At 36.4% G+C, this 24499-nt stretch overlaps 1 long non-coding RNA gene across 1 annotated transcript; it reads right to left on the minus strand.

The window, feature by feature from the left end:
• Positions 1-14004: 14004 nt before the first annotated feature.
• LOC311290669 lies at positions 14005-18427 on the minus strand. The gene is made up of 2 exons (XR_014627436.1): positions 18307-18427; positions 14005-14694 (listed from the first exon to the last, which is right to left on the minus strand). It is a non-coding gene; the product is annotated as an uncharacterized lncRNA (long non-coding RNA).
• Positions 18428-24499: the final 6072 nt, after the last annotated feature.

Raw genomic sequence — 24499 nt, forward strand, 5'->3', positions numbered from 1 at the left:
GGAGGTAAGAGGCAGGGTGGAACCAAGAGTCTGACAGTGTAGATCCAGGCAGAGATGGTGACGAAGGAGACTTAAAGCTGTGACCAGCTGCAGCAAAACACACTTGGAGCTGGGCAGGACCAGTGGTGATGAAGATGACATTGAACTGGACTGAAGCAGTGGCAACAAAGACATCTAATGACTGGGATGAACCAGCAGAGATGAAGACACCTTGATAGTTTACTGAACCAGTGAAAACTGAAGATATTTTAATGTGGCATAATTCAGGTCATCCCATGACAATAATTCAGTGGGCACTCAGCTCAGTCCTCAGTAATGACAGTGTGGTTGTTGCTTCAGTATATGCAGGACCACACCACTACAATTTCATCAATCACAGACAAAATTGGCTTCTGTGAAACACAAAAACTGGAGATTAGCATTTCAGAAAGTTCAACACAGAAAGCTAAAGCTGCAATAAGCTCAAAGTCACAAAAATAAACAGACAACAATAGAAAAAGTTACCTTGCACTGTGATGAATAAGAATTACTGCTGAACTGAGACACACAGATGGAGGGTCCGCATTTGATATTGAGAGCAGGAATCCATGACTTGCCTAGAGTCAACAGTCCACAATGGTTATGATGGTGTGATGATCTGAATGCTGAACTGAGCCACACATATATAGTCTACAATGGTGATGATAGTGTGATGATCTGGACATTGTTGTCTACAGTCAAACTGTTTCATTGATTTGCAGAATGTAATCTTCAGCTGGTTTCTGGAGTTGAATATTGTCCTAATAATGAAGATGATGTGGTCATCAAAGCAGCGTGAGACATTTCATGTACCTATAGACAATGAGGATATGATTAGGATTTTTTACACTTTACAACTTATATCAGTGAATAATGTACTTATAAAACATTGTGCTTAAAGCAATTTAATACAATATTCTTATACCAGAAACATATATTACAGAGTAATGAAAGTTATAACCAATTTAAAAGATAAAATAGTCTTACCTGTTTATCAATACTTGAAGTGTTGGAATATGATGAGAATGAAGCAGCAAAGATAGTGTAATATTTGTTAAAGTCCATCTTTGTCTTTGTCTTTTCTTTCTTTTTTATTTATCTTCCCATTTTTTTACACCACCTATTGAAGTACTTTACTATAAATCAGCCAACAGTATGATGCAGGTCTCCATACAAATTCATTGTAAAATGACATTACACAGACATTTTGATCAATAAAATACATCAAATAAATAAATAAAATGAATGAATGAATGAATGAAGGAATGAATGAATGAATGAATGAATGAATGAATGAATAAAATGTTTGTGTGGGTGTTAAGGCCATTGAATTTTATATATATATATATATATATATTGACATGTATATTTAAATAATAAAATATTAACAGTTCATTATGATAATTCAACAGGAATTTGGGAAATGTATTTGTAGGTGGCCTTAACACCCACTATAAATCCCAATGTCTAATGCTGCCTTCACGTGCTATCGGAAATTTCCTATTTCTGACTTCTTATGCCATGATTATGGGTTTGACATGTTCATGTGTTTTGTTGTACAGAAAAATAGTATTATGGATAGCATCTATATTGATTCTTGCCTATCTATTTCATAAATCTTACTGATCAACATTCAGTTGTTTAAGATTTTTAGTAAATATTATGTTGAATTTCCAAAATATTTACACTAATTCCGATAGCACGTGAAGGCAGCATGAATTCCCACAGAGGCCGTCCAGTGTTAGTCATCCACCTCTGCCACCCCCCCCCCCCCCCCCCCCCCCCTAGATGGACGTTGCATTATAACAGCCACTTCAGCACAACGCAGTCATGATAGCTAAAGTATGTGGGCATAATGTCAATCTTTATTTGATTTAATTCAATATCTTTAATATATATATGGTCAATTAATGTGCCATTTTCAGTTGTTGCATTTTCAACAATTTGTGTGAAGCCAAAATGCTGCATGACATCATGAATAGTTGATTTATTGAAAATGTTTTCATTGAAATCTCCTAGAATTATTTTGCCACCTGATAAGCAGTTTATTTGATGAATTAAGGTAATCAAGTTCTCTCTAAATAACGCTATGTTATATGATGATGGTCTGTACACGACTGCTACAGTTGTGTTTAAGTCTTGTATATTGCACATTAGACATTCAATGTTAATGCATGGTAAATCAACTAAAGCAGCTTTTACATTCTCTCTGTGATATATGCCAACACCACCATGATTTTCTTCTTTAAGTGTAGCAAAAACATCTTCACTTGTGTCATATGCAACACCTCGTGTTTTGTCATGAAAGTGGTATCCAGAAAGACTGATATCGTTCTCCAAATAGTTTGGTTTTAGCCACGTCTCTGTTACACAAATCATATCTGCTTGACAATATCTGTTATCTTGCCGAATGTCTAAAATATGTGGAATGAGCCCTTGGACATTGTGTAACATCATTTGAAATGTTACATTTTCTGTGGTTCCACATGGATCAATGAACGGAGGCATTCTCTGTAGAGCTTCCTCAATATTGTCTTTTGCAAAAATAGCTTTTTCTTTGAAATCTTCTATTATGAGTCCATCAAGAGACGTCACTCGACTTAATGCTACATATGCTTGTCCTGGAGCAAATATCTTTTTCAATGAAACAACAGCTTTGTTCACTGTCAAACCTTGCACTTTGTGAACTGTGGAAGCCCATGCCAATTTCAAAGGAAACTGTCTTCTGACACCACCACTGCTTGTCACTTTCTCTTCTTCAGGCTTGATTGGTGTGCTTTTCTCTAGTCCAGGTTTTAAACATGGATTTTTACCTCTAGCTTCTTTACCAGCTCGTTCATCATCAAATTCAATATATATTTTGGATGGAAATATTTCATCATTTTCATAACAGAATAATTTAATTGTCCCAAAAATTCCATTCACAAGACCATCTGATACATTGATATTTTTCAGTAGCATTACTCGGGCATCGATCGCTAATTCAAGGGATTTTTCCAAAGAACTGTTGTGAACTCTGAGATGAAACCCATCCATTTTTTCCATTCGGCCAGTTTTAGCATTTCTCTCAAAATCTTGGGCGTTCACAGTAATTGTGTCAGAGCATATTTTGTGCACCATTTTTAGATTATGTTCATCAACCTCACTATTAGTTGCATAAATGTGGATATCTGTACTCTCATCACCATCACCTGTTTCACATGTTTTAAGCATAGCAATATCTTCTTCAAGCATTACTTCATCTTTTTTACGTTGCCTTAAACGATTTAATAATTCTGCAAACTGTTTGTCCTTCTGGCGCATAATCTCTGTAAGTTCAACAAAACTGAAGTTAGTTTCCCAAAGATTCACACAGTTCACTGGTTCGGTGTAAAGTGGTTTTCCTTTGACAGGAGACAGCTGATAAAAATCTCCAACTGCTATGACAGAGACCTTTCCGAATGCAGAGTAATCACCTGTTTGTTTGATCTGTCTTAATCTTCCATGAATATATGCTAGAAGTTTATGATCAACCATTGAAATTTCATCAATAATTAATATCTGCAGTTTTCCAAGTTTGGCTCTCAAGGAATTAATTTTTTCATCTCCAAGTGGCTGATATGGCAGTGATGCATTTATTCCAATGGAGAGACTGGAATGTACAGTAGACCCATTTATCTGGTAGGCAGACACACCAGTAGGAGCACTCAATAGCACATGTGTCTCATCTGGGTTGTCTGTTAATTTTGAAAGTATACGAGAGGTTTCATAATAGATGGCTTTAATCAGTACTGACTTTCCAACACCTCCTGGACCAGATATGAACACATGAAATGGATCTGGATTTTCACCTTGCACTTTTGCTAAACACCATTGCCGCACTTTGTAAAAGATTTCTGACTGCTTCTCATTCAAAGAACGCAGTAAATCCATGGCATCTTGCTTAGTCATCGCTGATGGATGGTTTTCTATCTTGGAAGTACCCACATTTGGTAATAGATCAGGAATGATATCATCACCTTCTTCTGTTTCTATTTGGTATTTCTTACTCTCCAGACATTCGAGACGTTCAAGTTCTGCTTCTGGACAGATTTGGGCCCAAGCATCTTCCATTGGTCCATGTTGTTCTAAATCATCTTGAGCTCTTTGTATTGTGTCTGCTTCTTTCTCAAATTTTCCCATGTTAGTTTCCACTATCATTTTCACTGATTCAAGCTCACCATTTGAAATTGTTACAAATCCAGTCTCATAAAAATCCTTATGTGTAGTGAAATTTGTTGGTTTCAATTGATCTCGCACAAAATGAGGCAAAAACAATTCTAAAATACTTTGATAATAATTTTCGGAATTTTTAGTGGGTGAAAAACGAGCATATCGAACAATGGCAGACTCTGTACGAGTTCTTTTTCTCACAAATCCCATGTCATTTTCCAGTCTTACTCTGTCTGAACATTTTTCAGATGCAGTCAAAACTCTGTATTCTGATGCAAAGGTTGCTAAACACATTCCATTGAATTCATCTGTATGTGGACGGGCTCTGTATCTGTCCGAGATGCTTTTCATCCATATGCCATCACCATCATCTCCTGCACATTCAGCTTTTTTATGTATGGTGTTTAAGGGCAAACTCATTCTAATTTGATTACTACCAGTTGGAATAAACACCACTTTCCTTGATCCTTCTTTTAGTTTCATGTTAGTCAGTCGATACACACTCTCTTGAGCTGAGACCTCTCGATTATGTAAAAACACACTTCCTAGTTTTCTTAAAGCCTGTTTAGCATCCATATTACCTTGCTTGTGTGCTTCTTTTTGAGCATTAGCCAACAACAATCCCATTTCTCTCTCAGCTTTAGAAATATACGAAATGATATATACTATACATGAGTAAGCATCAACAACAAACTGTATGTCCATGTTTGCATTCCAGCATCGTAAAAGATCTGGGTTATATTGATTCACCCATACATCATTTGGCTTCCTTTTCAACACAACGCTTGTTTTCTTTGTCATTTTATTGTAAGCCATTTCAAATGTCTCTTGATTTATACCAATAGATTCAAACATAGAGTCAACTGAGTCAAAGTCAGCATCACTATTCAATAAACATTCTCTCACTCTTTTCATTATAGTTTCAGCAAGCTCTTTTGATATTTGTTGGCAGTTGTTTGTCTTTTTGCATTTATCTTCATTTTTTTCATCATCTGTTTCTTTTTCATCTTTATCACTCTTGCTGCTTCTTGTAATGAAAGTATTTTTGCTTGGTGGACGTGGGAAGTTGAACCGACAGACAGTTCCTTTCTTTTTACATGTTTTTGAATGTCTTTTGCTGTGTTGTTGGACAGTGCTCACAATTTCATGCATTTCTTCCTCCTGTTCAGGTGGCATTTCACAAGTGACATATTTATCAACAAAAGATACAACTTCATCATCGTCATCTCTATCCACTTGTGGTGCATTTTCAACCCAAAAGAGACAATGTGTATGAGGGGATCCACGTTGCTGAAATTCGATTCGATAGAAATAATCTATAATTTTTCCGATTGGCTGGGCTGGCGACATGATCACATCTCTTAGAAAACAATGAAATCGATGGTCAAACATTCTGGCAGCAGTTACAGGATTGCGTTTAAGCATCCCACATCTATCAGACCAGTCCAGTTCATCAATAGGAGTTTCACAGCATTCTTGTTTCACAATAGATTGCATTAATAGATTACAGGATCGATTGCTCCTGTCTGCCTCGCTGCCTGCTGTGAGTGTGTTTGTTTGATTCGGTGCGATAAGCTCCGTCTTAGCCATATATTTCTTTGTTTTGAACCATCATTTTACTACCATTTCTAGTTGTTTATACTACTACATTTTACCCAACATCTCAGATTAACCTGACATCGCTAGCTTTTGTTATTAGTACTACTAGCACAACACGCTAGTAATTCGCTAGCCTGTTAACGCGCCACCCGTGCGCTCAGCTATTTTATTTATTTATTTTTCTCTCGCGCGTCCGCGCCTTTGAGTTCATAAAAAGCTCAGGTGAGTAAGAATCACTCAACAAACACGGTGAGTAATGTCTTGTCCTGTTATTGTCACTTGCACTTCATGTCACATGTTTAGTATAGGCTTCTCTGTCGACAATATAGGATTTATATGTGATAAATGTAAGGAGACAGTTAGGTTGACAGAGAAGATTTCAGAATTAGAAACACGCATCCAAACTTTAATTGAGGATAGTAAGAGTGCTAGTGCTTTAGATGTTTTGGATGCGCATAGAATAGTGCACACTTTACATGAGTCGGTTCTGGCTGAAGTAGAGCCCGTGCAGCCGGGCAAATGGGTGACAGTGAGGGATCGCTCTAGTCGCGGATCTAAAAACCACTCTTCCGTTCCGATTACCATAACAAATCGATTTGCCCCGCTCAGTGAAACACCCACTGAGAATGATTGTGCCCTAGTTATTGGCGATTCTATTACACGGAACGTGAAAATAGAGACACCAACCACCATAGTCACATGTTTGCCGGGAGCCAGAGCGCCTGACATCAAAGCAAATTTAAAAGTGCTGGCTAATGCTAATCGTAAATTCTCTAAGATCATTATTCATGTCGGCACTAATGATGTTCGACTCCGCCAGTCGGAGATCACCAAAATTAATATTAAAGAGGTGTGTGAACTTGCAAGTACGATGTCAAGGACTGTAATTTGCTCTGGCCCCCTTCCTGTTCGCAGGAGTGATGAGATAGTTAGTAGATTATGTTCGCTTAACGGTTGGCTGTCTAAGTGGTGTCCGCTTAATAATATAGAATTCATAGACAATTGGAAAAGTTTTTGGGGCAAACCTGACCTGTTGAAAAGAGATGGTATTCATCCCTCCTGGGATGGTGCTGCTCTTCTCTCTAGTAATATGGCTCATAGTCTTAGAGCTCAAACATGACAATCTGGGGCTCAGGTCAGGAAGCAGACAGACTGGCTTAACCGACTGTCTGCTAGCGGCCTCGCGTCACCAAGGTCAGATAAATCCTATCACATAGAGCCTCTTTCACCTAGCTATCATCATATAGAGACTGTGTCTGTTCCCCGAATTTGGAAATCCAAAAAACGTTTAAACCCAACTAAGGTTAAAAATTTAATTGATGTTCAACAAATAAAAAACAGCTATAATACAGATGAGCAAATGCTAAAGCTTGGGTTGCTGAATATTCGATCGCTTACTTCAAAAGCACTCGTTGTTAACGATATGATTTCAGATAATAACCTAGATGTGCTGTGTTTGACAGAAACCTGGCTAAAACCAAACGATTACATTACTTTAAATGAATCAACCCCGCAAGATTACTGTTATAAACATGAGCCTCGTCTGAAACGCAAAGGGGGTGGTGTTGCTGTAATCTATAGTAATAGTTTCAAAACCACTAAGAAATCAAGTTTTAAATATAATTCTTTTGAAGCATTGGTGCTTAATGTAAAAATCTATAGTGTAAACGATAAATCACGTTTGAGATTTGTGCTGGCTACTGTATACAGGCCACCAGGGCACCATACAGACTTTATCAAAGAATTTGCGGACTTTCTATCAGAATTAATATTGACTGCAGATAAATTACTAATTGTTGGTGATTTTAATATACACATCGATAATGAAAAAGATGCATTGGGATTGGCATTTAAAGACATTGTAAATTCAATTGGAGTTAGACAACACGTGTCAGGACCTACTCATCGTCGTAATCATACTCTAGATCTAATATTATCACATGGAATAGATGTGGATGCCGTTGAAATTCTGCAGCAGAGCGATGACATCTCAGATCATTATCTAGTCTCGTGTAATTTGCATTTAGCCAAGGCTGCAAAGCCGACTCCGTGTTTCAAATATGTGAGACCTATCACTTCTGCTACTAAAGATTGCTTTATTAATAATCTTCCTAATCAGTTTCATCATCTCAGCATCTCAGATAGCTTAGAAGAACTAGATATTACAACAGAAACGTTTAACTCTCTCTTTTCCAGCACTTTAGACACAGTTGCTCCGTTGCGCTTAAAGAAGATTAAAGAAAATAGTCCAACGCCGTGGTACAACGAGCACACTCGGGCCCTTAAGAGAGCAGCCAGAAAAATGGAGCGCAACTGGAAGAAAACAAAACTAGAGGTATTTCGCATTTCATGGAAAGAGAGTTCGATTGCATACAGAGAGGCTTTAAAAGCTGCTAGATCTGCTTATTTTTCAACCCTATTAGAAGAAAATAAACATAATCCTAGGTATTTATTTGAAACGGTGGCTAAACTAACGAAAAATAAAGCTTCAAGCACCGAAGTTTCCAAGCAGCACAGCAGTAATGACTATATGAACTTCTTCACTTATAAGATTGATAATATCAGGGACAAAATTATAACTATGCAACCGTCTACTACAGTATCGCATCAGGCAGTGCATTGTAGTCTCCCTGAGGAAAAATTTGATTCATTCATTGCTATAGGAGAGGAAGAATTTACTAAACTCATTAAATCATCTAAATCTACAACATGTATGTTAGACCCTATACCGACTAAGCTACTGAAAGAAATACTTCCAGAGGTCATAGATCCTCTTCTTAATATCATTAATTCGTCTTTGTCATTAGGATACGTACCAAAAAACTTTAAGCTGGCTTTGATTAAACCGCTTGTTAAAAAAACGCAACTTGATCCTTCAGAATTAGTCAATTACAGGCCGATCTCGAATCTACCTTTTCTGTCAAAGATATTAGAAAAGGCAGTATCCTCACAACTGTGTTCCTTTCTTGAAAGAAATGATATCTGCGAGGATTTCCAGTCCGGATTTAGACCGTACCATAGTACTGAGACAGCTCTCGTTAGAGTCACAAATGATTTGCTCTTATCATCCGATCGTGGTTGTATCTCTCTATTAGTGTTACTCGATCTTAGTGCTGCGTTTGACACCATCGACCACAACGTTCTTTTAAATAGATTAGAACATTATGTTGGCATTACGGGAAATGCACTAGCATGGTTTAAATCATACTTATCTGACCGTTATCAGTTTGTAGCAGTAAATGAAGAGATGTCTCATCGATCACAAGTTCAGTATGGCGTACCACAAGGCTCAGTACTAGGACCGCTGCTGTTCACTCTGTACATGCTACCCTTAGGAGATATCATTAGGAAACATGGCATTAGCCTTCACTGTTATGCCGATGATACTCAGCTCTATATTTCTTCAAAACCTAACGAAACTTATCAATTCACAAAATTAACGGAATGCATAGCGGATATAAAAAATTGGATGACTTGTAATTTCCTACTTCTAAATTCTGAAAAAACAGAGTTTCTAATTATTGGACAAAAAACTTCCTCACGTAATAACCTAGAATACTGTCTAACACTTGATGGCTGCTCTGTTAAGTCTTCGTCGTCGGTTAGGAACCTGGGTGTGCTCTTTGATACCAATCTTTCATTTGAAAGTCACGTGTCTAGTATCTGTAAAACTGCATTTTTCCATCTTAAAAATATATCTAAATTACGTCATATGCTCTCATTGACAAATGCGGAACAATTAGTTCATGCGTTCATGACCTCAAGGCTAGATTATTGTAATGCTCTACTAGGTGGTTGCCCTGCACGCTTAATAAACAAACTACAGCTGGTTCAAAACGCAGCAGCTCGAGTTCTTACCAGAACCAGGAAGTATGACCATATTAGCCCAGTTCTGTCAAAACTGCATTGGCTCCCTATTAAACATCGCATAAATTTTAAAATATTGCTTATTACTTACAAAGCACTGAATGGTTTAGCTCCGCAGTACTTGAGCGAGCTCTTAACGCATTATAGTCCGTCACGTCTATTACGATCTCAAAATTCCGGCCAGTTGATTATACCTAGAATATCAAAATCCACTGCTGGCGGTAGATCCTTTTCCTATTTAGCACCAAAACTCTGGAACAGTCTTCCTACCATTGTCCGGGAAGCAGACACACTCTGTCAGTTCAAAGCCAGATTAAAGACACATCTCTTTGACCTAGCTTTCACATAATACATTATAGACTTCTATAATTTAATGTTATGCTGCATAGATTAGGTCAGCCGGAACCGGGAACACTTCCCAAAAATCCTGATGTACTCGTTACATCATGAGAAGAATGGCATCTACGCTAATTTTAGTGTCTGTGTTTATCCCAAGGTTTTTCCTGCAGCCTGCCGGATCCGGGCCGTATCCAGATCTGACGAAGGACCTTCACCTGGACCGATGACAACGCAGTGCTGAAGTGCCAACTAGTCTCTCCCTATGGAGGATCCCACTACCACTCTACAGATAAGGCGTTGTCGGGAAAATTCGTCTTGCGGTCCTACCCCAAAGCAACAAATAAAATAAAATTCCTTATCAAAATTTATAAGGAAAGACAAGTATTTTGTTTAGGCTTGGCTTGTAGGGAATTCCAAACCTGCGTATATTCTAACGCACATAACTATAGAACCCATTCTAAATGCGCATGTGACCGCCATCAGCGTTTCTCACAGGTTCGCGTTTAAAGTCTGTGTAGAGAGAATGGTGTCGTCTTAGCGGCCCCTAATTTAATAACAAATGATCATTGCGACGGAACCAAATCAATTAAAACTAACTTTAGATGGAAATAACTTAACTCTGCTGTAAAGCCGAAACAATCTCTGTTACCTTAAATTATACGCTTATCTCTGTAAAGCTGCTTTGAGACAATCTACATTGTTAAAAGCGCTATATAAATGAAGATGACTTGACTTGACTTGAATTAACTCTGGCCATCGCAAGTCTGCTGATGAAAATGAGCAAAACCAGGTTGGGATACCTAATTGTCTCACCATTGCAAACAAATCTTTTTGAACACTTTGCCAAAAAACAGGACTCCCTCTCACTGGCTTCAAGAATTTATAACCCTGATCAAAATTTAAAATCTTTTGCAATGACTCTTTGTTTGTCAGCATTTCTGCAGTAATTTTTGTTTTGTTGCTTGTGTCATGGCCTTTCCGCAAAGCAATAGATACATTTGAGATAACTTGATTAAGCTCAGACAAATATTGTCCATAAAAGATGTAATCTAGGTTTTGAGCAAAACGACCATCTGCATTTAGAATTCTATTATTTAAGTATCTAGACAGCGTTAATTTTTCAGGTCGTTGATCATGAAATGTGCCTGTTCCTTTTGGGAAGAGCACTGGAAAACATTTGGCTTCATTGGTTTCATCCATTAACATTCTCACTGGATTATTGCCTTCTGCTGGTGCAAGTGACATAATGCCATCAAAATGCTGATCTAAAACCTCTTGTGCAATGTCCACTGGCTGTAAACATGAATCCATAAACAAACCATGTTGCTGTCGATCATGAAGTGTTTCATCAGTGATCTCTTCATCCTCATTGTCAACATTGTGCTCTTTAACAACACACATGTCCTGACATCCATCGACATCTAGTTCAGTGTTATCACTTGTATCATTGACCTGTTCCTCTGTTTTACTCAAAGGATTAATCCAAGTTTCATTATACTCTACATCTCTATACCACTTGTTATTTTCTTTTAAGTATGCCAAAGCAGTTTTGACATGATCAGTGTGCACAAATGTATATTCATAATGTCCTTTGTACGTTAATTTCCGTTTAAGTTTTACTCGTATCATTAAATCATCATTTTCTGATCTTGGTAAAACATTCACCACATCTGTCACATTAGATGGAACACAAGTCACTGGTCCATGAACCCCATTCTGTCCTCCTCGTGGTAATGCCAGCATCTTCATGAATGGAATATGCATTGCTATTAGATGTTCTTCAAGAGAGTTTAAACAGCTCAATTCAACAGGAATGGGATCCAGAGCGAGATTGTTTGCTACACTTTCAGCAGGCATTTTACCTTCACTAATCTTTCTATCACATGTGTGACAAATCCACAGAGATTCAGCTGGAGTATTTTTATAAACACAGACTTTACTGCAGTCTTCATTACACTTATGCAAATAATTCAGTGTTATACATTTTTCTGCAATATATCCTGCATGGACTGATTTTTGTGAATATTTACTTATTGTACAGTGTTTGACCTGCATTTTAAAGCAAGAACGATGACAAACTGAACAAACATAGTCAGGACCTGTAGATATTTTTTCTTTAAATTGCTCAATTACACAGTCAATCTCTTTCCTTTGGATTTGTGCATCTCGTCGAGTTTCAGCATTTCTAATTTTAATACTACTAGCAAAACTATTATCATTTTTATATTTTTCTTTGTTGTAATCAATCACCTTAGACTTGTGCTTTCCATTTTCCTTGTATTTATGAATACTATATTTCTTCACAGACTCTTTGTGTGTTTCATCTGTGCTATACTTACATATGCTATATTTTTTCACAGCATTACAATGCAAATCATTTGATGTGTATTTATCTGTGCTATATTTTTTTAGTTTTTCTTGATACTGTTCATTTTGTTTATACTTTTCAATGCCAAATTTAATTTTTTTCTCTTTGTATATTTCATCGTCATGATATCTTTTCTTTGCCTCCATTTTTTTCCCCTCTTTTAAGTCCTGATTACTGCTGTATAGCACTCTCTTTCTATAGAGTGTACGTGGGTCTGATTTAGCATTTAACGATCCATGCAACATTGAATCATCAAATGATGATTTACAAATGGAAGCACAGTTACCATCTGTTATTTTTACACATACAACAACTTCATAGTGACAGCTATTTACATGTTTTAAGTAAATCCCATTGAATTGACAGCTATGTCTATTTGAGACAGTTAAGGCTGAATATTTAAGCCACTTGTCTTGACTGTATGTAAATATGTCCACACCAATTAAATCACTGGTTGCTTGTATTTCCAGCTCTGTTGCCCAAGTTCCAACATATTTCATTCTTGAAGTGTTGATATAGTTTACAACTGAACTGTGTCCTTGTCTCAGATACTGAGTGTACCTTCCTTCATTCTTGATTATGTGTGTTACCACAGCACGCCTCAGTTTTCTGTGTTCTCGTTCACTTCCACTTACAGCATAAGCTACCGCTCTGAAAAAGCAGTTACCGTCACCCACAATATCTTTGGTTTCACAAGGTTCAGCCATTTCAACAATCTCATTTGGATTATTCTGTTCTTTTACAACGTGTACAATGTTCAGCTTCAAGCAAATAGTTTTTTGTTGCTGTACTTTTAATGGATTAAACTGAAAAGAAACACTGTCAATTTGATTAATGAATTCAACTTCAGAAGCATCTTCATTAGGGCAGGAAGAAAACAGTCCTGTTTTCTTTATTTGATCTGTGCTTGTGAAATCAGTCAAAGAAACACTGTCAGTTTGAGTAATGAATTCAACTTCAGAGGCATCTTCATTAGGGCAGGAAGAAAACAGTCCCGTTTTCTTTATTTGATCTGTGCTTGTGAAATCAGTCAAAGAAACACTGTCAGTTTGGGAAATAAATTCAACATCAGCTGCATTTTCATTGCTTGGGAATTCAGGCGATATTCCAGTGTTCTCTTGTGTACATGTTTCATTCATAAGTATTTGATCTATGCTCATGAAATCAGTCATAGAGTGACTGCAACTTGCCATTTCTGAGTTTACACCTTTACTCACTCTTATTGCTTCAGTATTTTCCTCCATCACTGGATGGCACACCAATCGATCATGCTGACTGTGTTTGTCAATCACATTTGCCTGCACCCCCGTTAGCTCAAATGGACGATTATATGCTTTCAAAGATGCACCCAGTCTCTTAAAATGAATGCCCAAAGAGGTTATGCTAGGATGGAAAACCACTACACTCTTACCACGAGCTGAAACTGTTCCATCACCGAGTCGTGCATGCGGATCAATCACTGCATACCATGAACCTTGTCTGACAGCTGCACATATGGTTTGCCTTATATTTACCAAACATGCATCAAACCTCTGGAATGCTTCATGTAATGCATCATCAAATGACATGGCAACACCTTGTAGACCTTCATCGTATCGATTAATTCCAAACAACCCAGTATATGACACAGAAGAATAGTTTATTGAAAAACAACAATCATTCAGTGTGTGTGTGTCAGGCAGCTCAGCAACTTCTATGTAGCCATTCACAGGATCGTTGATTTTGCCGGTGTCTCTCATGGCACTGTACAGGTCATCTCCACGCATCAGAACATCATTCAGGTCACTCGAGGTCCATCGCAACACATTTTTCACCTTACACATCAAGATTGCAGTTAAACTGTTTGCTGCACATTGCCTGCCACTATTGTCGCCAAAACACTTTGCACCCTGATGGAAAGAGCCTCTGATGTACGATTTCTGTGGACACAAATCAGAAACAGCTTTCATGGTCATGTTAACGGTACTATTATGATCCGTGTTTTTAGCATCATTGTTTAGACCAGTTGTTAGACCAGTTGTTAGACCAGTTGTTAGACCAGTTGTTAGACCAGTTGTTAGACCAGTTGTTAGACCAGTTGTTAGACCACTTGTTAGACCACTTGTTAGACCACTTGTTAGACCACTTGTTAGACCACTGTTATGACCACTGTTATGACCAAGTTTTATAGCCCCGTTGTGATGTACACAACGTTCTGTTACTTCTGCCAATTTTTTAAGAGGTGGCAGAGCCTCTTCAGGATCAGCAGCCATCCGGTCTGCCATCCTCTTCTTTGCAGCCTGGGAGCGCCGGGCTTGCTTTGTACGAGGCATCTGTACACACAAAAACAAATAAAATTACACATTATTGCATCACAATTCACAAACAGTACAATAAAGAATAAAACATCTAAAAATAAAATGCATTCGTGTTTGTTCACATTAAAACAAGATATTCTATTAATGATGATAATTTTGCATTTCAATGTTTAATTTGGTATTTATCAGATACAATGTTTTCATATGCAAAGATTTTAAAAATATATAAGCATTAACTTTATTGGATTATAAAATGTTTTGAGTTTAAAACTACATAACAGAATAATAACTGGCAACTATTTAGATGACACATTAGCTTATCATAATACCAACACAGAACTAAATTAATTTTACACATATGTAACAAAGATAATATCATAAATCTACATAGTAAATATGCTTGTAAATAAACTTTGTATTTTAAAGAACATAATGTGAGTGCACTAATACCATAATCAGCAATGCATCATGCTCTGAATCCCCAGAAATAACCGTATATCTGAAACACTTCTAAAAGCAACCAGCTTGCACGACCCTGTTTTACTTAGTTTTACCACTAGATGTCAGTATAACCAAGTTTTTTCATTTTATTTACATCTTTATAACAGTTAAGACCTTTATCCTCTTATTAGATTTTAAATACATTTCCCCAATTTACTTTTATTGACAAAACACACAATACCACATCCTGCCCGGAAACATATATAGTGAATATATCTATGATATACATTATATGAGTTATAAAGCAAAAGTTTATATCTCTAAATTAAAAATGAAGATAACAATAAAGAATTTTTTTTTGTTAACAGATAAGACAAATGTTCTGCAAGGACAAACATTAGTTTTCCTAATTAACATTTATATTCAATTGCATGCTATTGTTCTTTTATAGTTGCTACTCTCATAAAAAGAATGTAATTACATGGTGACTTTTAAACCTAAATTTAACGTCCAACAACAGATATTTCAGCAAAATTTATATTTTTTGCTCTGAATTTTAACTCTTTGTCTCTAATAGAAATGATCGGTGTGTCGTGTTATAGCTGGGTGGGGTTGGCGTGGGGGAAAACAATCCTTTCCCCCTGAGTGGAAAAGCGTTGTGTTAACCCAGTATAGCCTACGTAGAATCACTTCTGAAACATGGAAAAACTGAACCTTACTGTCCGGACAGTATCTGTGACAGGACAAATGAAACAACGGGATTGCCAGATATGTCATTTTCTCGTTAAAATATATGCTTCTCCTCCAAACATCACATGACAATAGCCTACTTCATTTAAAGACTGGGTGATGTATGAAGTGGTTTATTCAGTGTTCCTGAATTTAATGGATTTAGAGTATGTATTCATCAAATAAAATTACCATATAACAGTATTGTGGTATGAAATAGATATACATTGCACATGGCATATAAAATATATATATATATAAGTTTGTTTGTGCTAGAATATAAACGTGTCAACAAATGGCTCCGCACGATCCTAGCTTAGGAATAGGGTCTTATCTAGCAAACTGTTCAATCATTTACAAAAAAAAAAAAAAAAAAAAATTATATACTATTTCACATTATCAGGAAATTTTCATTTTTAGGTGAACTAATCCTTTAACATTATGTTAATGCATTAGTTAAGCTAGAAATAATTTTTCCTCATGTTTTGATCAGCTTGGATCACGCATGTTTACAGCAGAAGCTCACTCTGTTTCCTCTGTTATTTTCTCCACAGAAATGCATTATTCAGAACTGTAATTTGACAACTGAATGAAGCTTTACGTGCACTGATGACTAATCAATAGGGCTGGGCAAAAAAAATTATTTTTCGATTAATCGTTTTTCAAAATGTGGTCAATTCAAAATCGATTCTCAAAGGCCACGAATCGATTTTTTTCCATATTTATTTATCTATTACCCTAAAGCCAGTATTAGTTTTCCTCCACTGTTCATAGGCTTGCAAACTCCATTTTACAACTCCATTAATGCTGTAAGATTTGTTTGTTTTATCTTAATCATAAAATAACCTCAACTAGGATGCATAATTAATCATATCGCAATCGCGCTGTCAAGCCTACGCAATTATGAGACGTGAATGTCCTGTGTGACACACCGAAAGACTCGCGCTGATATCATGCGTGCGCACAAGACAGCCCAGAATAGTTCACTTTCGCGTTTGAACGAACAATAACACACAGAATTATGCCAAAATGTCTTTTTGTCGAGTATCTTAATAACATAAGAGCAGTTATGGTGAACGTGAATGAGGCGCGTGTGAGATCCGCGTCTCTGTCAGCAGCGGTTGGTCTCTTAAAGGGACAGTACACAGTAGCCAGTAATTATCTCTGTCGTTAAAGTTAATCAAAGAAAAAAGTGAACATAAAAACACTCACAGCTATTGACTAAATAACTTTTGTAACTTTAATAAGGATTAGTCTATAATGAATGCATCACAGACTGTTTGACAACTTTATTAAATTTCTGTAGGCCTATATGTCCTAGCCTGGTTCTACCAGACTCTCGTACATTTCATTTGTACATTGAGTCTGGCCTCTCTCCATTGAGAAACGTTTACTTCCTTGTAGGCGGGTTCTCTGTTAAAGTTCAAAACTATTGGATCTGTCCAGAGTCACTCAGGATCTGCCACAGCCAATCGCTAACGTGTGGTCGTCCGAATGATCAGAGGATTATGTTTAGAATAAGATGTCTGTCTTTTATAAAGTTTATAAAGCGACGAGAATACTTTTTGTGCGCAAAAACAAACAAAAATAACTACTTTATTCCACTATTAATTTCCTTCTCTCTGTTCCTCGAGTCTTGATAGAGCAGCGCGTCTGTGTTGTACGTCACACGTAGGCTCACTATTGGCCGACGCTAGTCATGTGTGAGATCACATCAACGCCATCGTTCTCAGCCACTCCCTCTATTCGCTGATTGGTCCTACAAAAAATTTGTTTCTGGAAACCCAAGAATATACAACAGTCCCAGACGTAGTACTGAAGGAAAATGAAATTGAGCGGAAGTACGCAGGAGGGCGGAGCCAGGCTATATATGTCCTACCTAGACAGATAAATATATGCAAGGTTTTTTTAATGGCTTTATAAGGATTGTTAACCTGTTTGATCAAGGCATGCGACTGTTCTGACTTGTCCAATTTTCAGCATCAATTTTTCATCTAGCATCAAAATTCTGTCAATTCATTGTATGCAATTGAAATATAGAGTTGTGTTCTGTTTTAATGTACCCAAGTGTACCTAAAATAAAAAGAGTTTAATATAGAGGTTTGTTGCTTAATAAAATTTATTTTTAATACACTTGTAAACTTATGTTCACTTTTCTTTTTCTTTTTTTATAAATATAGGATTTGTATTAAATATATAGGCTATTCATTGAGTGGAATCAAAATCGAATTTAGAATCAAAATCGAAAACCAAATCGAATCGAATTGAGAGCTTACGAATCGAATTGTAAAATCTGAATTGATACCCAGCCCTGGTAATCAATAATGACATTCATTGTTGATTATTGCAGCCATACAAATAATATTGTAAAACATTCACAACTTTATCCAAATGTTTCCTTATACTATACACTATTGATTGTTATTACTATATTTTATCAAAAAAGTAACATCTTACCTCAAAATCAGGTTTCAGTCTTCTGCAACATAAAAGAAAAAGGAAAAAAAAACCCACACAATTTGATTAAAACAAAAGCATTACATTTGAGAAAAATATTATATATTTTATATATTATGCTCTCAAAATGCACAACTGACTTCAAAGTATCCACATGACTTTATGGCACATCATTTTACATCATCCCAATTTATAAATTTAAGCGATTTTAAACTATAATGTACTCGCAAGTTCTCTGAGAAACAGTCTTCAGTCAATAACCACTCAACCAAAGCGAACAGTGTATTACACACATTTTTTTTCTCTGTGGTCTCGAATACTTTTGTTCGTACTAACTACTAGATTTCTAGTATCGTGACATCCCTACAAATACATGCATTAAAATGGTAAGAAGTATAAAAAATCTTATTTTGTATTCTGAATAAGTTGAGTCAATGACTAAAATGTTTTTTTTTTCACAATACAAGCAAATTACAAAAAAATACAACAAAAATTACCCTACTTTCATTATCAGTTAATATTACAATAGAATTAAAGTCATAATAGAATTGTAATCTGTGCATGCAATATACATTGATTTTTATTTCAACTACTTAAGTTATAGGCTACTGCCAAGAGCAGCAAGTTTTTTTTTTACTTTATCTTAATGACAAACTACAGAAAGAATATTAAGGAACTGACACTTTAAAACCTCATGCACAGATCTAATTCGGAATTATGGGCTGATTATGATCATTACAAGCACTAACATTTTAACACCAAGCATGTACCGCAGTGTATATTATACCATCGTTTAAATTTTAACAATGCCAATTTTATTTGTGCTTACCAATTCCAATGGCGTAAAAACATTTCTTATTACAAAACACTTAATTGAAGCTGAATATCAGAACAAAAATCAACAGGCTAAAGAGCAATTGCACTGGAAAATTTTGCCTGTGGTTTAAAAATACCATAGTAAATCAACTAGCCTAACTAAATATACATTAAAGCATTAATACAGATAAGTAAACACTCAGTAATTAAAAGAGAACAAATAAAAAAAATCAATTGCAAATATAGATACAATTGAACAAATAAAAGATTGAAATAAACAGTGTTAAGATTTTCAGGTATAAAAAGCTGTAATTCAAATGTAAAATACCAGTACACTTTTTTATAAATAAGGTACAAATACAGATACAAAAGTTATTTAGTCAAGAACGAGTGAATTTTCTCTTTGTCCTTTGATTACTGTAACAGACAGCCGCTCCTGTCACTTTAAGACTTGCCCAATATGCCTGCAGCACTGAAGACAGCGCGCGAGCCGTCTCGTGCTCACGTACTTGACATACTGTGCATAGGCTACATCATAGAAAACAGCGCAGGAGTCTTCAACCGCGCTTGAATCGTTTCAGATCAATTTTACAAATCACATTTTCTGTGAGTGCGCTTCACTGTACACAGAGAACAGCGCACGAGTTGAAAGGTTTAAAATGACTTTTTCTGTAAGCGAGCTGTGGATGTGTACACAACAGACAGCACAAAAAACAGTCGCGAGTCGTCTTGCACTTGAATTGTATAAAGTAATATTGAAATGCTCACAAAAGAATCGATAAGAGGAATCAAAATTTTAATTTCAACTAATTTAAATTTTAAACTAATAAGAACAATCACAACACCAAATATGTTTCAAACAGTAACTTATTTCTTGTTCTAGTCAAAGTGCTGACAGGTGAATAAAGATGAATTTAGCACTGTAATAAAACGCTGCCTTTATACAATTAATCACAAAATACAACCACTAAACATTCAAACGAACAAAAACAACTTACACTGGCCAAATTTTTTTCAATATTATAAAGATTAATACACAGATGATTAAGATTACACACAGACCAACCACACCGCATGCCTTACCTTTCCCGAAAGTAGACAAAATGGCTTCATTTCCGGTAAAAACGGAAGAACAATACAGCTCGCGCCCTCTAGTGGATGAAAATGCTCAAGTTTTCTGGGATGTGCAGTTAAGGAGCAAGAAAATGTCATTAGCATATTAAAACCCATTACACCTAAATGTCCTCATAATGAGTGTACCAACATATATATATATATATATATTAATATTATGTGTGTGTGTGTGTGTGTATGTGTGTGTGTGTGTGTGTGTGTGTGTGTGTGTGTGTAGCATTACTGTGTGTAGCATACGTAGCAAGTATGCATTATTGAGTTAACATGGAAACACTGGTTTGCTTTAGTGCAGAAAACTGGTCAAAATCATGAGGTTTAAAGTGAAAGTGAGCCAATAAGTGGTCTTCTACTGCTGGTCATTCTATTTATTAATTAAATATTTCCACATGTGCTTGCATTCATACTTGAATACACACTAAAAAATCACTTATATAGCAATAACTTTTATAACACAATCATATTTTGTCAGTGTTAATCACTTTATTTGCACTGACACTTCAAATAATTGCTAGTAATGTGATAAATCAGGCTAGAAACATGGTAAATCAAAGTAAATAATACTAGATTGTCGTTTATCTCCTGGTAAATAATACTAGAACGTGGTATATCATGGTAAATCATGGTTAACTATGCTGTGTGTGTGTGTGTGTGTGTGTGTGTGTGTGTGTGTGTGTGTGTGTGTGTGTGTGTGTGTGTGTAAGCATGCATTGAGTTAACATGGATAAACTGGTTTGCTTTAGTGCAGAAAACTGGTTTAAAGTGAAAGTGAGCCAATAAGTGGTCTTCTACTGCCCTCTGCTGGCCATTCTACTTATTAATGAAATATTTCAACATGTGCTTGCATTCATACTTGAATACACACTAAAAAAATCACTTATATAGCAATAACTATTATAACACAATCATATTTTGTCAGTGTTAATCACTTTATTTGCACTGACACTTCAAATAATTGCTAGTAATGTGATAAATCAGGCTAGAAACATGGTAAATCAAAGTAAATAATACTAGATTGTCGTTTATCTCCTGGTAAATAATACTAGAACGTGGTATATCATGGTAAATCATGGTTAACTATGCTGTGTGTGTATGTGTGTGTGTGTGTGTGTGTGTGTGTGTGTGTGTGTGTGTGTGTGTGTGTGTGTGTGTGTGTGTGTGTAAGCATGCATTGAGTTAACATGGAAAAACTGGTTTGCTTTAGTGCAGAAAACTGGTTTAAAGTGAAAGTGAGCCAATAAGTGGTCTTCTAGTGCCCTCTGCTGGCCATTCTACTTAATAATGAAATATTTTACATGTGCTTTTGCATTCATACTTGGACACACACTAAAAATCACGTATATAACTAACTATTATAACACAATAATATTTTGTCAGTGTTCATTACCTCATTTGCACTGACACTTCACATAATTGCTAGTAATGTGGTTAATCATGCTAGAAACATTGTAAATCATAGTAAATAATACTGAAATGAGGTGTATCAAGGTAAATCATGCTAGAATCCTAATAAATCATTCTGGAACATGGTATATGATAGTAAATCATGCTAGAATCATATTAAATAATTCTAGAATGTGGCAAATCGTTGTGGGAGGAGCCTATTTTACTCAAATGGCTATAACTCAAGAAGTAAATGAGATATCTTCACCAAACTCAGTACACATGTGTATGGGTTCAATTTGAGGTCACAGTAAACAATTTTATGGAGATCGGACCATAGGTGGCGCTATAACTGTTAAAAAGCTTTAAAACCATATATATCCCATGGCAAATTGCCTGTATTGGCTGTAAATGGTCTTTTCCATCTATTATGTCAGTGGTTACATGCTTGCTAAATAAATCTTAATAACTTTTGATGCTTTTGTGCTTAAATGCCTTAAAGGCCTTAACTGCTTGAACCCCGATAAATGCTGCTTGCAGCTTTAATTATTATTATTATTATTATTCCGCCCTAAAACGCATCGTGCAGCCCAAACCGTAAGAGCTGGAGCTTTGAAACTTGGCCAAATGGTAGTCCTCAATTTGGGGAGAACCTATCAAAGTATGGCCCAGATTGGCCCATAGGTGGAGCTATAATGACCACATTTACTAAATTGCTCATAACTCCTAGACAGTTTGTCCTAGAATCTCAATTTTAGCATCACTGTGATCCCTGGCTCCAGACGGACAAGATGGCTATCTCCAAATTCGCCTACGAGCAAAAAAAAAATTTATATGGGCACTTTAGTCCAAAACCTACTTTGGCCAACTAGTCCCTGGTTTTTGGCCCAATCCAGACCAGACCAGTCTAGGACAATTCTCTGGACTCTCTAGATCAATAATTATTGAAAAAAAGTTGAACTTTTGCATTGGCCTGGCTGTAACAGGGTCATTTAGGAAAGGGGTGGGACATAAAAACACTCAAAAGCCTATACAACCTAAGGGAAAACCCCAAACTTCACAAAAATCGATGAGCATATGTGTCAGAACATGGTGAAGAAGCATGCCAAGTTTCGTGAAGATCGGACAATAGGTGGCGCTATAACTGTCCAAAACGTCTCTTCTTATTAGGGGTTCAAGCATGAAATGCTGAAACCCTATTGTAATCGTGCTGATTTTTAGGGGTTCAAGCACGAAGTGCTGAAACCCTATTGTAATTGTACTGATTTTTAGGGGTTCAAGCATGAAATGCTGAAACCCTATTGTAATTGTGCTGATTTTTATTATTATTATTATTCTGCCGTAAAACGCATCGTGCAGCCCAAACCGTAAGAGCTGGAACCTTGAAACTTTGCCAGATGGTAGTACAAAAATCGAGGAGAGGTTCAGAGAATATGACCCCAATTGGCCCATAGGCGGCGCTATAGCAACCAAAAGCGCGAAACTGCTCATAACTCCTAGACCGTATGACGTACACTCAAGTGTCTTATATCACTGGAAAGCTGGAAACCTGATGGTCAAAACGTATATCTCCGATTTCATTTCCTGTATGCAAATTGTCCGCCATTTTGAATTTTGTTAAAAACCTACTTTTGCGAACTAGTCCTAGGTTTTTTGTCCAATTGGATCCAAACCAGTGCAGAAATGTTCTCTGGAGTCTGAATATCAATAATTATCGAAAAAAAGTCGAAATTTCGATTCCTGATCGCCAGGGGGTGATAAATTAATGTTGTGGGAGGAGCCTATTTTACTAAAATGGCTATAACTCGAGAAGGAAATTAGATATCTTCACCAAACTTGGTGCACATGTGTATGAGTTCAATCTGGGGTCACAGTAAAAAAATCGCGACGATTGAACACTAGTTGGCGCTATAACATGAAAAAAACATGAAAACGGCTATAACCACCTGACCGTTAGTCCGATTGACTTGAAAATTGGTATGCAGTGTCTTGGTCCAAGGTGCCATGTATGTCTATGAGGACATTGGCGTATCTCGAAAAACATGGCCGCCATCGACCAATGAAATTTGAGCACCTATTAGACAAGGTTAACGGAGGCCGATCGGAACGAAACTCGATGGGCATGTTCGACTCATGGCCCTAGAGGTCTGTAAGAGTTTTGAAAGAAATCAGCCACTAGTTGGCGCTAACGAGTTTTATGGCTCTGTAATCACGTGGTGTTACACTTATCGTCACAAAATGCATATCATCTGATAGATCTGCTCATGCTGAACAACTTTGCCTCAAGAACTAATGCTGTCAATTAAACCAGTTATTAAATATTCGTAATTATGTTATAAACCTACTTTTGCAAACTAGTCCTAGGTTTTTCGCCCGATCGAAACCAGACCAGTCTAGGACAATTCTCTGGACACTCTAGATGAATAATTATCAAAAAAAAGTTGAACTTTTGCATGTAGATGGCTGTAATAGGGTCATTTAGAAAATGGGCGTGGCAAAAAAAACATTAAAAAGCCTATAAATCCTAAATGAAAACTCAGAACTTCACAAAAATTGGTGAGCATATGTGACATAACATCATTAACAAGCATGCCAAATTTTATGGAGATCGGACCATAGGTGGCGCTATAACTGTTAAAAAGCTTTAAAACCATATATTTCCTATGGTACATTGCCTGTATTGGCTGTAAATGGTCTTTTCCATCTATTATGTCACTGGTTACATGCTTGCTAAAAAAACCCTGATAACTTTTGATGCTTTTGTGCTTAAAAACCCTTAAAGGCCTTAATAGCTTGAACCCCGACAAATGCTGCTTGCAGCTTTAATTATTATTATTTTTCTTCTCCGCTAAAACGCATCGTG

The sequence above is a fragment of the Rutilus rutilus genome, assembly GCF_951802725.1.
Source record: "Rutilus rutilus genome assembly, chromosome: 5".
NCBI classification, from domain to species: Eukaryota; Metazoa; Chordata; class Actinopteri; order Cypriniformes; family Leuciscidae; genus Rutilus; species Rutilus rutilus.